Source organism: Trachypithecus francoisi, unplaced genomic scaffold, assembly GCF_009764315.1.
Source record: "Trachypithecus francoisi isolate TF-2019V2 unplaced genomic scaffold, Tfra_2.0 Lachesis_group1, whole genome shotgun sequence".
NCBI classification, from domain to species: Eukaryota; Metazoa; Chordata; class Mammalia; order Primates; family Cercopithecidae; genus Trachypithecus; species Trachypithecus francoisi.
The window spans coordinates 52,927,280-52,940,274 of record NW_022681454.1 but is presented as its reverse complement, the minus strand read 5'-3'; the positions used below and the strand labels follow the sequence as shown (position 1 = coordinate 52,940,274).

The following is a 12,995-nucleotide window of genomic DNA, read 5'->3' as shown; positions in this document are numbered from 1 at the left end:
GTAGGATGTGTGCATTCTATAACTCGTTTCTATATTCTGACACTGGTTATATATTTACACTTTTTAAAGTTAGCAAGTTTTCCTACATTCACCTTAATACAGAATGTCTTAGATTAAGCATACCTATATACTAGAATATTAATTGTACAAGGTGAATATACAAAGACTTCTCTAACAGTCACCATCTTAATGGAGCATGTGAGAGAATGAGTTTCAATTTTGGAAACAGAAAATAGTGTAAAAGCATGTGTTCTCAGTCAATTCTTGTTTTTCCTTTTTGCATAAAAGATGAATTTCAAAGGGGAGAAAAAATATGTTTTCTGTTTAAGTAATGAAAGGATAACAATTATGGCAATAATTACCATAAATTTTATCTGAGATCTGAAGTTCCTGTAAGTTAGGATTAGGAGGAAAAGTCATGCCCATTTATTTATGTTGCCACATTAGTTGTATCACTGTGTAAAACAGCAGATCAGCTCTGACAGAGAGTTTGTTTTCACTTTAGATATCATGTTGCCTAAGATTCTCAGCCTTTACCATTTAGTGAGCAAGCGAACAAATGAAAAAAATACACACGCATCCCACCTCGCTGGTGCAGAGCAGAAATCACAAGATTTCGCTACTAGTCAAGGGAGTTTAATGTTTAATGATACAAAATCAACTCAGTTTAGCAAAACTCCAAGGTCCAAAGGAGCCAAGCAAATGAAAAGAATAATGATTTCTTGATTGCTAATAATTTATGGCAGAAATCACTAATAAGTTTTTTTTGTTTGGTATTAATTTATTTGATCCTCATAACCTTCCATCATGCAGATACTATACTATATTCCTACTATATAGTTGAGGAAAATAAGGAATAACTGAGCTTTTGAGGACCAATCAAAATAGGCAGTACCTGGCCATGGTATTAGAAGACTCTTTCCTAAAGTTTGTTCTTACCGTGCATTTTCTCTCTTTCTTTTCCTTCTTTCTTCTTCTTCTTTTTTTTTTTTGCACTTTATAGATGATTTCTTTTTTTTTAATATATATATATACTTTAAGTTCTAGGGTACATGTGCACAACGTGCAGGTTTGTTACATATGTATATATTTGTCATGTTGGTGTGCTGCTGCACTCATTAACTCATCATTTACATTAGGTATATCTCCTAATGCTATTCTTCCCCCCTCCCACTACCCCACGACAGGCCCTGGTGTGTGGTGTTCCCCACCTTGTGTCCAAGTGTTCTCACTGTTTAACTCCCACCTATGAGTGAGAATATGCAGTGTTGGATTTTCTGTCCTTGCGATAGTTTGCTCAGATGGTGGTTTCCAGCTTCATCCATGTCCCTAAAAAGGACATAAACTCATCATTTTTTATGGCTGCATAATATTCCATGGTGTGTATGTGCCACTTTTTCTTAATCCAGTCTATCATTGGTGGACATTTGGGTTGGTTCCGAGTCTTTGCTATTGTGAATAGTGCTGCAATAAACATACATGTGCGTGTGTCTTTTTAGCAGCATGATTTATAATCATTTGGATATATACCCATTAATGGGATGGCTGGGTCAAATGGTATTTCTAGTTCTAGATCCTTGAGGAATTACCACACTGTCTTCCACAATGGTTGAACTAGTTTACATTCCCACCAACAGTGTAAAAGTGTTCCTACTTCTCCATATCCTCTCCAGCACCTGTTGTTTCCTGACTTGTTAATGGTCGCCATTCTAACTGGTGTGAGATGGTATCTCATTGTGGTTTTGATTTGCATTTCTCTGATGGCCAGTGATGATGAGCATTTTTTCATGTTTTTGTTGGCTGCATAAATGTCTTCTTTTGAGAAGTGTCTGTTCATATCCTTTGCCCATTTTTGTATGGGGTTGTTTGATTTTTTCTTGTAAATTTGTTTATGTTCTTTGTAGATTCTGGATATTAGCCCTTTGGCAGATGGTTAGATTGCAAAAAGCATGGTACTGGTACCAAAACAGAGATATAGACCAATGGAACAGAACAGAGCCCTCAGAAATAGTACCACACATCTACAACCATCTGATCCTTGACAAACCTTAAAAAAACAAGAAATAGGGAAAAAAAGATTCCCTATTTAATAAATGGTGCTGGGAAAACTGGCTAGTCATATGCAGAAAGCTGAAACTGGATCCCTTCCTTACACCATATACAAAAATTAATTCAAGATGGATTAAAAACTTAATTGTCAGACCTAAAACCATAAAAACCCTAGAAGTAAACCTAGGCAATACCATTCAGGACACAGGCATGGGCAACGACTTCATGTCTAAAACACCAAAAGCAATGGCAACAAAAGCCAAAATTGACAAATTGGATCTAATTAAACTAAAGAGCCTCTGCACAGCAAAAGAAACTACCATCAGAGTGAACAGGCAACCTACAGAGTGGGAGAAACAACTAATAAGTTTCTAATAAAAGCATTCAGTGTTCATTTAACCCCTTATACCTGGCATTATGCTGGGGTTCTGGCAATAGAGTTAAACATATTGGTTTGAGGGAAATTTACCTTCTTGCTGATAATATGAGGGAAGTGAACCATAGCTTTAGAATGTGATATTCAGTTCTTGGTAGGATAAAAATGACACTTATTCTTGCCAAAGGAATTTAATATGTTGGGTCACTGTTTACCAGGATAGACCCAAAAGCTTAAGCTGTAGTTTACATTACATGTTTTGGAAGTAACTCTCAAGTTTCTTTGATGCTCCTTTTGGGAATTTATAGCATTTTTAAATTGATTATTAACCTACAGGATGTTATCAAAGATGCAAGATATTTCTATGCTTATTTTAAGATAATAAGGGATCCAATAGAACGTAAGAAAATTGTGTGTAGGCTTTTCTAATTCTATCTGCTATAACAAACATTTACCTTACAGCTGGGATTGGAAAAGCAATACGATCTGATTTCAGGATTGCTCAGAAATTGGAAAAAAACTGACCTGTGCTTCCCAAATTTATTTCCCAAGACAAAGATGTCTATAGCACAGAAACATTTGCATGAATTAAAAAATCAAGATGTATTATTAAATATGGTTCTGAGTATTGCTTAACATTTCAGTTCTTTTTCTACCTGTTTGCCGGAAGCAAGAACATTGTTAACAATTTAGCACCTTTTTTATTAAATACCACCTCCCACTGTTGGTCTTAAATAAAGGATTATATATATCAGACTTCCTTTGAGAACAGCTGCTGCTTTTTGGACTGCTAGGATTAGTGCAAACAAACCTCCCCCAGGACATTTAAGGGTGTTGGCAAATGTTGCTGTGTCTACTTTGGTTGTTATAGAGGCACCCTTGCAGTGGTTTCAGCCAGCGTTCCTGTAACATTGGCCTGCAGTCAATAAATATTTCATGTCTCTTTCCCCTAGGGTGTGCTCAGAAGACCACCCTGCAAGTTTCTGCCTCTGTGGTCACAGCTTCATGCCGTGGGCGTAAAGGTGGGTGTGCAGCCAGAGGCAGGATGTGCAGGCAAGATCCAGTGTGGTTAAAATTTGGGATCACTAGTCTGGCTTTAGGGAATCTGGAGACTACTTCAGTTAACACTCATTCTAAGAGAGAAAGCATGTCCATCAGAGGACTATCATTAAGCATAAGTGTGATTCACTCAAGGGTTAATAGAAGGAAACATTCATAAGAGGCGAGGTTTCAGGTTAAGAGAGAAATAGAAGCCTCTTGTTCTTCTCACCAGAGTGTAGAAAGTCTTCTTCCCCTTAGGAAGAAGACCCTCAAAGTTTTCAGAAGGTTCCAAAGGTTCCTAAAGGGACCCAAGTGGGAAAGGATCTATGTCTCCTTAGCTCTTTAAAACATGTCATGACTCATGCATCCAAACAATAATGCACTCAGTGACTGAGTGAAGAACATCTAGTGAACCGAATGGTTCAGAGATTGGTCAAGATTTATTAATTACCTAAAACATAGACTCAAAGGCCAAGGAGTGTAGAACCAGTTTTGCTTTGCTTAAGAAAATAAGAGGAAAAATAAAAATGATGTCACACCTTGATTTTGAGGCCTAATATCACTTTCCCTCCACCTTCGCGGAGGGTAGGTCTAACTGTTGTTAGTTTCCATTTGGATGGTTTGCTTAGTTATTCCGTTTTCCATAGACATTGCTTGAGTACCTACTACATGCCAAATATGCCCCAAGTGATGGGTGCAGAGATAAATAAGACCTGGTTTCTTCCCTCAAGAAGCTTGTAGTCGAGATGAGAAGACGAAATTAAAAAAATATGCTCTATATATCCCACAGGGGCAGAGCTGGACTACTGTAATAAGTACTGCCACCTTACTTTTGAACAGTCCTTTTTAGTTTTAATGTAGCACTTAAAGCATTCAGAATATATTTAGCTGCCTTAACTAATTAGATACAGTTATTAATAGGAAATGAATGGCTTCTAAGAAGTTAGCATTTAAATCTAAGATACCCTGATGCTTGGTCCAGATTCCCTCTTCAGTTCTCATAACTCAGCTGCTGAACGTGCAGCTGCTCAAGGCTGTGCCTCTTACCCTTAGGCAACCGCCAAGGTTACATTCATTCCCAGGGTACCCTGAGGCCAATAACTAGCTGATTCAGAAATACAATGGCCTGACCTCCTTGCCATGATTTTTAATCAATATGAAGGGCCAAACCAGCTTCAAGGCACCCCTAGGATCAGCTGAGGCCTCAGTTGCTGACATAGAGAAGATAATTTTCTCCCTCCACCCTGCCCTTTTCAGTTCTTTACAGGTAGGGACACAGACACAAGACAATACTCTCGGTTAAATTTGAATTCTAGGTAAACAATTCATAATTTTTTATATAAGTATGTCCCAAATATTGCATAGGTATCCCGTATGTTTATTTGCTAGGTCTGGGAATACTATGTACCATCGTAACTTTGAAGATCACTCCCTGTGAACCAACTGTGTGCTACTCTCAGCCTCAGAGTGTTGCTCGGGAATCCATTCTCTGGGAAAAGGTATTGTGGTCAGGAAGCACAAGGGAGGGCCTGGGCTACTAAAGAAAAGTGTGAGGGGAATAAGAAGAGGATCCTCTTTCTACAGTCGGAGATGAGGGCATATTTCAACATTCTCATGGGCATAAAGTTTATACTCATAAGCAAGGCAAAATTCAAAAGTTTCAGTGGTTATACAAAGCCTAAAATATTCTTTATCCAAAGCGTGATCTTGAGGCCTTAATTCTTTGCTCAGCCTCCCAAAACATTAGCTGTATGTGTTTGTACGTATAATACTAAGGCACACAGACTGTCTTTTCCTAAATTATGCAAGGCATGTGATCAATTTGGGACTTACTACTGATATTTCTTAAAGTCTCTCAAAAAGCTGATGACCCTTTCTTCATAAAACACGTTTTTTACATGTTTTACAAATTGCCACATGCACCTGGCCTTTCTACTACCTCAGCAGCTATTTCTTCCTGTCTCTTTGGCTAGCTCCTCTTTTACCTGACCTGTAAACCTTGCGGGACCCCAGAGCTCAGTTTTTGCCTCTTTTGTATTCTCTCTGTAAACTTACTTCCCATGTGATTTCACCTTTGCCTTACATACCAGATATATGCTGATGACTTCCACATTTAAATCTGCAGCCTCAACCTCTCCCAGAATTCCACGTTCACGCAGCCAACTGCCTGTTGTAGCAATTCTATATTGCTACAGGATATCTAACAGGCATCTGAAGCCTGATGTATTCAAAACTCAACTCTTGTTCCCAAACCAGTTAAGCCTCCAGACTTCTACAGTTTAATAAACAGCACAATGATTTATTCAGTGACTCGAGCCAAAAACCTAGGAATCATCCTTGTGCCTTTCCTTTCTCTCATAACCCTCATCCAGTACACCAGCAACTCCTTTTGGCTAAACCTTTCAACAAATTCTAAGTTCTGTCACCTTTCTCTGTCTCTACTCCCTACCTCATCTTTACTTGATCTGTTGCTATAGCCTCTCAACTGGTCTCTCTTCTTCTCACTACAGTGGATTTTACAGAGAAGTCAAAGTGAAATTTTAAAAACAGAAATCATGTCTTTTTCCTGCTCAGAACTCTTCAGTGGCTTCCTAGCCCACTAAGATGGATGGATCTAGTCCTTTCCTCGCTCTCTTGTTCCATCCCCTAGTCTCTTCCACCTCACTAACTCTGCTTTAACCCAATGCCTGGAATGCCTTTCCCCCAGTTGTTCAGCTATTCTACTCTTTCCCTCCTCAGAGATGCCTTCCCTGATGACTGTTTGAAGTGTCTTCCCCCACTTACTCCATCTCATCGCTCTTCTTATTTTTGTTAGTGCATTTTTCATGCTCCTTGATTATCTTGTATACTTTGGTGTTTACTGATTTTCTCAGGGTTATGTAAGTAGTCTGTTTCCCCCCAGCAGGATGTAAACACCTTGTGTAAAGACACTTGGCTTGGCTTCTTCACTGCAGGATTTCTGGTGCCTGGTGTGAACCTGTCACAAAGGAGGTACTCGATATTTATTTATTTATTAGAATGACAATATTCCCTATTCTAGAAAAGGCTCAAGAGTTGAAAGTAAGTGAACTATACAATTAGCCAGAATGATTAGTCAAACTTTAATTCTAATAAGTTCTCCAACTGGAATGCCAAGTTTGTCTGAAAATTCAATTCATTCTCTGGCCAAACATGAAAAACCTCACAATGATTTACCGATTTTTCAGTAAGGTAAATTTTGTAGAAGGATTAGGAAAGCCTTAAACCCTAATGTGGTATCACCATGTTTGCAAGCTCCCCTAGACAATTTATCTGTGCCCTTGCTGGATGTGGCCAAGATTCTAAGGATCTGCCTTATGATCAACAGTTAAGAGTTGAACACAAAATAGCATATTAATATTAATAAATACCTGTAAGGCCTAAAACTGAGACATTCACGAACAAATATGCAAATACATAACTACTCTTTGATTATTTTTAGGATAATCCACCAAAAGTAATGTGAATATCATACTTTTCTTTTTTCCAATATTAAAAAAATTTTAATTGACACATAATTGTACATATTTATGGGATACAATTTGATGTTTCAATACACATTCATGTTATATAATGATCAAATTAGGGCAGCTACCATTTCCATCATCTCATGTATTTATCTTTTTTTGTGGTGAGAACATTCACAAGCCTCTCTTCTAGATATTTTGTATTATACAATACATTGTTGTTAAGCATAGTCACCCTATTGTGCAACGGAACACTAGAACTTATTCCTTCTATCTAATTGCAACTTCGTACCTGTTGACCTACCTCTTCCATGTTTCTTTCCTCCCTCCCCTCCCCACTCAGTCTCTGGTAATTACTGTTCCACTTCCTGTTTCTACAACATCAACTTTCCTATTTGTTTTTCTGTGTTTGACTTTTTCACATAAAATTATATCCTCCAGGTTCATCCATGTTGCCCAAATGACAGGGTTTCATTTTCTTTTATGGCTGAAAACTATTTCATTGTGTATATTTACCACATTTTCTTTACGTGTTTATCCATTGTTGGACACTAATTTGATTCCATATCTTAGCTATTGTAAATAGTGCTGTAATAAACATGGGAGTGCAGATACGTTTTCAACATGTGTATTTCTGTTGGATATATCCCTAGTAGGGGGATTGCTCGATAATAGGGTAGTTTTGTTTTTAATATTTTGAGGAAATTTCCTACTGTGTTTCATAATTGCTATACTAATTTACAATCCCAAAAACCATGTGTAAGTGTTCCCTTTTCTCCACATCCTTGCCAATAGTTTTCTTTTGTCTTTTTTGATAATGGCCATTCTAACTAGAATGAGGTGGTATTTTGTTGTGGTTTTCATTTGTATTTAGCATAAACGATTAATGACATTCAGCATTTTTTAAATATACCTGTTGGCCATTTGCTTGTCTTCAAAGTCTATTGAGGTCTTCTGCCCACTTTTAAATTGGATTATTATTATTATTATTTTTTGCTGTTGTTTGAGCTTCCTTTATATACCGGGTATTAGCTCCATGTCACATGTATAGTTTACAAATATTTTCTCCTATCCTGTAGGTTTTATTTTCACTCTTGTTTTATTCGCTGTATGAAAGCTTTTTCATTTGATATAATCCCGTTTTCCCATTTTTGCTTTTGCTGCCTGTGCTTTGAGGTCTTAAAAAAATTTTGCCCAGTCTAATGTTGTCAAGTGTTTCTCCCAGAAAAATTATGCTGTGAAGCATTTCTTCCAGTAGTTTTGATAGGTGACAAAGTGCTAGCAGCCCTCACTCTCAGCGCCTCCTCGGCCTCAGCATCCACTCTGGCAGCGCTTGAGGTGTCCTTCAGCCTGCCGCAGCACCATGGGAGCCCCTCTCTGGGCTGGCTGAGGCTGGAGCTCCCTCCCTCTGCTTGCCAGGTGGTGTGGAGGGACAGGCGCAGGGGGGAACCCCGGCTGTCCGCTGCGCTCACCGGCAGGTGTGAGTTCTGGAGGGCGTGGGGGCAGCGGGTCCCGCACACGCAGTGGCCGGCTGGCACCGCTGGCCCAGGGCAGTGAGGGGCTTAGCACCTGCCTGGGCCAGCAGCTGCGCAGGTTGTGCCCGGTCCCCCAGCAGTGCCTGGCCCGCCGGCAAGGCACTCAAAGTCTGGCCAGGCCCTAGCTGCCTCCCTGCGGGGCAGGTCTCTGGGACCTGCAGCCCGCCATGTTTGAGCTCCTCCCACTGTGGTGGGCTCCCCCGCGGCCTGAGCCTCCCGCCACAGGCACAGTCCCCTGCTCCGTGGTACCTGGTCTCATTGACAGCCCAAGGTCTGAAGAGTGCAGGTGCCACTCGGGACTGGAGGGCAGCTCCGCCTGCCGCCCTGGTGCAGGATCCACTGGGTGAAGCCAGCTGGGCTCCTGAACTGGATCGGATCTTGGAGAACTTTTATATCTAGCCAGAGGATCCTATGTGCACCAATCAGCACTCTGTGTCTAGCTCAGTGTTTGTGAATACACCAATTGGTACTATGTATCTAGCTAACCTAGTGGAGACTTGGAGGACTAGCACTCTGACTCTGTGTCTAGCTCAAGGACTGTAAATGCACCAATCAGCACTCAGTGTCTAGCTCAAGGTTTGTAAATACACCAATCAGTACTCTGTGTCTAGCTCAAGGTTTGTAAAGGCACCAATTGGTACTCTGTATCTAGCTAACTCTGTATCTAGCTAACTAGCACCTTGTGACTCTGTGTCTAGCTCAAGGATTGTAAAGGTACCAATCAGCACTCTATCAAAACGAACAATCAGCGCTCTGTAAAGCAGACTAATCAGCGCTCTGTAAAGTGGACCAATCAGCTCTCTGTAAAATGGACCACTCAGCAGGATTGGGTGGGGCCAGATAAGGGAATAAAAGCAGGCTGCCCCAGCCAGTCTGCCACAACCCAGTGGGGTCCACTTGAACAGTGTTGGAGTATTGTTGTTTTGCTCTCTGCAATAAATTTTGCTGCTGCTCACTCTGTGGGCTCATGTTGCCCTTATGAGGTGTAACACTCACCAGGAAAGTCTGCAGCTTCACTCCTGAAGGCAGTGAGACCATGAACCCACGGGGAAGAACTAACAACTCCAGAGGCACTGTCTTTAAGAGCTGTAACAGTCGGCCGGTGTGGTGGCTCATGCCTGTAATCCCAGCACTTTGGGAGGCCAAGACGGGCGGATCACGAGGTCAGGAGATCCAGACCATCCTGGGCGGATCACGAGGTTAGGAGATCCAGACCATCCTGGCTAACATGGTGAAAACCCGTCTCTACTAAAAATACATAAAGAATGAGCTGGGCGCGGTGCCGGGCCCCTGTAATCCCAGCTACACAGAAGGCTGAGGCAGGAGAATGGCTTGAACCTGGGAGGTGGAGCTTGCAGTGAGTGGAGGTGGTGCCACTGCACGCCACCCTGAAGGACAGAGCGAGACTCCGTCTTAAAAAAAAAAGAGGCCGGGCGCGGTGGCTCAAGCCTGTAATCCCAGCACTTTGGGAGGCCCAGTCGGGCGGATCACGAGGTCAGGAGATCAAGAGACCATCCTGCCTAACACAGTGAAACCCCGTCTCTACTAAAAAAATACAAAAAAAAACTAGCCGGGCGCGGTGGCGGGCGTCTGTAGTCCCAGCTACTCGGGAGGCTGAGGCAGGAGAATGGCGTGAACCCGGGAGGCGGAGCTTGCAGTGAGCTGAGATCCGGCCACTGCACTCCAGCCTGGGCGACAGAGCGAGACTCCGTCTCAAAATAAATAAATAAATAAATAAATAAAAAAGAAAAGAGCTGTAACACTCAACACGAAGGTCTGCAGCTTCACTCCTGACAGGGAGACCACAAACCCCCCAGAAGGAAGAAGCTCCAGATGCATCTGAACATCTGAAGGAACAAAATCCGGACACCCCATCTTTAACAACTGTAACAGTCACTCTGAGTGTCCATGGCTTCATTCTTGAAATCAGTGAGACCAAGAACCCACCAAGTCCGGACACAGTTTTATAGTTTTAGGTAGTAGTTATTGATTGAATGAGTACTGTCAGTTTTACTACAACAGTTGTTTTGTAAATCCTAATTTGGTCCAACTCCATTGATTGATTAGGAAACAATTTGAGCGTAATGTAAATTTTGTGTTGACTCATGCAGTTTCATCTGTGAGAAACAGATATTTCAGCTGAACTGAGCTATGAGGGAATACACAATATATACATCCACATCATGAGATCAATGAGTCACACCTATTCATATCTGTCATTACAATTTTCCATCAGATATCCCTCCTTCAAACCTGTCGTGGACTAAATTGTTTCCCCCAAAAATTCGTATGTTGAAGTCCTTACCCTTAATATAACTGTATTTGGAGATGGGGCTTAAAGGAGATAATTAAGGTGAAATGAAATCAGAAAGTTAGGACTGGTCCTTAAAACAAAGGAAGAGACACTGGAGCTCTCTTTTCCCTCATGCGCAGAAAAACAGCAAGTGAGGACAAAGCAACAAGGCAACTGTCTGTAAACTGGCAAAAGAGCCCTCAACAGGAACTGAATCTGTTGGCACTTTGATCTGGGACTTTCAGCTTCCAGAACTGAAAAAATAAATTTGTTGTTTAACCCACCTAGTCTGTGGTATTTTGTTATGGCAGCCTGAGAAGGCTAATACAAACTACTTGACGGTACCTCACAAGCCACAACCCTTTCTATTGCTACCCGAGCCAGGCAGCCCAGCATGCATCCTGCTGTTGATGTCCCTCTCTACGCTTTTTTGAATTTTTCCTCTTTTCTCTTTGCTTTTTCTCTCTTTTTCTTTTATGATAGAAGTTTTTTTTTGCTCAGTTTATTTCTTCTCTTCTTCTTTTACACAGAATACACTAGAAACTTCAGTACAGGCAAACTTCAGACCATTTTAAAGGTAAGATGCCCTATTTATTATGGTATTTGTGTATTTCTTAAACTTTTAACATGTTTAAAACTATGTGTACTTTTTATTGGGCTCTTATCCTTTTTTCCATGTCTCTGACGAAGGTTTGTTTGTTTTTTGAAACGGAGTCTGACTGTGTTGCCAAGGCTGGAGTGCAGTGGTGCGATCTCGGCTTACTGCAAGCTCCACCTCCCGGATTCATGCCATTCTCCTGCCTCAGCCTCCCGAGTAGCTGGGGCTACAGGTGCCCGCCACCATGCCCGGTTAATTTTTTGTATTTTTAGTAAAGACGGTGTTTCACCATTTCAGCCAGAATGGTCTTGATCTCCTGACCTCGTGATCTGCCCACCTTGGCCTCCCAAAGTGCTGGGATTACAGGCGTGAGTCACTGCGCCCGGCCAGGTTTGTCTTTTAATTTTATTTATTTATTTATTTATCTTTATTTTACTTTAAGTTCCGGGATACACATGCAAAACATGTTTGTTTGTTTACGTAGGCTTGTTACATAGGTATATGTGTGCCATGGTGGTTTGCTGCACCTATCAACTCATCACCTAGGTTTTAAGCCCCGCATGCATTGGCTATTTGTCCTACTGCTCTCCCTCCCCTCACCCCCTAACCCCCAAGTAGCCCCAGTGTGTGTCGTTCCCCTCCCTGTGTCCATGTGTTTCCATTTTTTAATGCCCACTTATGAGTGAGAAAATGTAGTGTTTGGTTTTCTGCTCCTGCGTTAGTTTGCTGAGAATGATGACTTTCAGCTTCATCCATTTCTGTGCAAAGGACATGATCTCATCCCTTTTTATGGCTACATAGTATTCCATGGTGTATATGTACCACATTTGCTTTATTTAGTATAGTATTGATGGGCATTTGGCTTGGTTCTGCGTTTTGGCTATTGTGAATAGTGCTGCCTCATGAAGTTTTTGAGTATTAATCTCTTAACCCCGTTTTCTTATGAGTCCTGTGGTTTTTATTCCATAATTTTGCATTTTGCAGTGATGTTTTTTGAGAATTACATGTTGGGCTATAACAGAAATGACTGGCTTTTACCCTCACAAAAACTTAGTAAGGTAGAAGAATGTATCCTTATTTTACAGATGAAGCAGAAGATTGAAGCATTAGGTATAAGCCACAACGTGTTCTTTACTGTTCCAAATATACTTTTGTCTTGAATCTTCTGATGTTAACTTTTATTTTTTAATGTTAGTAACTACCTTTCATCTGATCAACTTTTAAAAAATCGTATTTTGTAGTATATTTATCTTGGCACAAGGAAATGAGGACATGGCCTAGATAATTTAGGTCCAAAGTCAACCATTAACCATATAATCTAGATTAAAATTTTAAATAGTATGTTCTTCTTACTAGGCTCAATTAACCAGTTGACAATTGCTTGATGCATGCTTCATTTTATCTTGCGGTCATATACACATTATTAGATAATATCAGTTTCAAATTAAACAGACTCAGCAGCAATTAAAAATTAATTATATTAACATAAATAACCATTTTAAATATAATTTTAAGACGCCATGCATTTTGTTAACAGCTAGTATTTATCAAACTTACTATATGCAGGTGTATAAAAATGACTAGAGAAGTCTTATTCTTCCTCTGGTTGTTCCATGTG

At 40.6% G+C, this 12,995-nt stretch overlaps 1 long non-coding RNA gene across 2 annotated transcripts in view; it reads right to left on the bottom strand.

Annotated features, from left to right (window-relative positions):
* The window catches only part of LOC117085410, a 67,068-nt gene that overhangs the window by 22,254 nt on the left and 31,819 nt on the right, over positions 1-12,995 (bottom strand). The gene's annotated exons all lie outside the window — the stretch shown is intronic.